Source organism: Helobdella robusta (assembly GCF_000326865.2).
Source record: "Helobdella robusta unplaced genomic scaffold HELROscaffold_2, whole genome shotgun sequence".
NCBI classification, from domain to species: Eukaryota; Metazoa; Annelida; class Clitellata; order Rhynchobdellida; family Glossiphoniidae; genus Helobdella; species Helobdella robusta.
In genome coordinates, this window is record NW_008704083.1 from 3,595,147 (window position 1) to 3,597,316 (window position 2,170).

The window sequence follows — 2,170 nt, forward strand, 5'->3', positions numbered from 1 at the left end:
CCATCAAGGAAACAAAAAAATAAAAAAAAACATACAATACAACAACCTTGCCTTGCTTGCTGGAACTTCTGTGCCGAAATTTTATTTTAGTTAATTGTTTAAAATTCAAACGCTTAAGATTACATTAAATAAAAAATGTGGAATACCGGCCAATAAGATGAAAATTTCGATTAAAATTTTTTTTTGAGTATAAGATGTTACGTTTTACTTGTTAGTTGTTAAAATCTCGCAAAAATGGTAAATAAATAAAATAAATAACAATGATCAAAAGACCTCATATTTCAGGCTGATAAAAGAAAGAGGACAATATGCGAATGGGATTGAAATATATCAGAATAAGCTACTAGCAATGATTATTCAGCTTAAAATAAATCATATATAGAATATTAAAATATTTAGAATTAGGAAAACATATTAAACAAATTAAATTTATATTCACATTTGTCCAGTGCATTTACATGGTCCTTTGAATTAATAACAATAATAACAATAATAATAAAGGGATCGATATATAGCACATAAACTTGAACATTCGTGCTATTATTATTATTCCATTTTGATTGTTTAATTTATGTTACAAACATTACTGATTTTATCGTAACTATTGGATAAAAAAATATATTTATAGATATAGAAAACTTAGTTTTATACGAATATGTTATAAAGTTCAGCAATTGTAACATGATGATCCCCCACCCACGATAATCACTCATTTTTTTCATCAGGGTTTGTTGCGAAAGTTATGTGTCGCCAAGGCTGATCTTGCTCCTAGCAGTGTTTATTATAAAAAACACATAATCAATTTTTTATAGCACAATTTCCGTTGTGTTCAACAGCGCTTTTCGTATTAAGTAGATGGGTTTCGAGATCCATTCTGAGTTTTGCAGGTGGCGGAGAAGTAGGACAATTCCAGTACTAACAACATTCCACGGAGGTGTTCTCTTATATAGGGTATGTGTGTTATATTAAAATTAATTAACCGCTGTGATATATCCTTAGACGTGTAAAGTAAGGTCTAACTGCTATTTTTGTCAAGGATAAAATATAGTAGGTCTACTTTTCATTTTATTGATTCAAATATATATATTTAAAAATAATCGTCAAAATAACAAAAATTGTTTTAATGTAAAAAAATGCTAGTCGATGGAATTATCCTAGCTACGAATAAATTTTTATATGGCATGTTCCGCATATTTTAATTAATTTAGCACATCCTATACTACAGTTGGTACTGTTTGATCATGAGCAAGATACGTTATGAATTATATATATGATAACAATAAATGAAGAACAAAACTTAATTGCATGTCAATAAATCTGTTAGACTTTATATACTCCATTATTTGATATATCTTATCCAAAATTTGTAGGGCGCTTTTTTGGAGAAAACTTCAGAGGCGCTTTCTTGACTCCGAGTTGTTGAACAAGTGGTTTTTAATCCACTTCTAAATTTCATCACAACCAATCTTTATGTTATGCTTCAGTTGACTGGTAGGTCATTCCAATACCTGGCAAAAGAAACGGAAAACCTACTTCAAAAATGAGCAGATTTGAATGGCGGAAGTACAAAAATCACCGTTGACGGAATATCTCAATCAAAGTCATTCATTCAGCCAGTCATTTCAAAAACTGACCTCACAATTTCTCTTATATTATATTATATAAGACAATCTCTCACAATCAGGACTATTTTTAATTTAATTCTCACTGGCATAGGAAGCCAGTGTAATTCATTTCACATTTTACAGCGCTCATTCATCACAAACGATTATTTTTTTCTTGTTCATGTTATAAACTCTGGAGCGTAAGAAACAACATCGTCAAAAATCTACAAGAATTTCATTGAAAGTTAAATGACTTGTAAGGATGCAGTGCTATGATGCTGAATTGAAAACCCGGCGCTAATGATTCACAAATAAACGTGACTCCACTTCAAACAGCTCAGCACATGGCAGCCCGGTTGCTTCAAAGTTGTGCCCAATATAATTAAACGATGCTTAAAATATATTTTGATTTTAATATTGGATCATTGTGTTTCGCCATGAGAATATATTTCAGTTAATTTCTTCTACTCACAATCAGGAAGTGTTTGAAATTTTGATAACATATAAAAAACTAAAAAGAAAAAAATTCCATTAATTTCTATATTAATATCAATGCATATATGTAT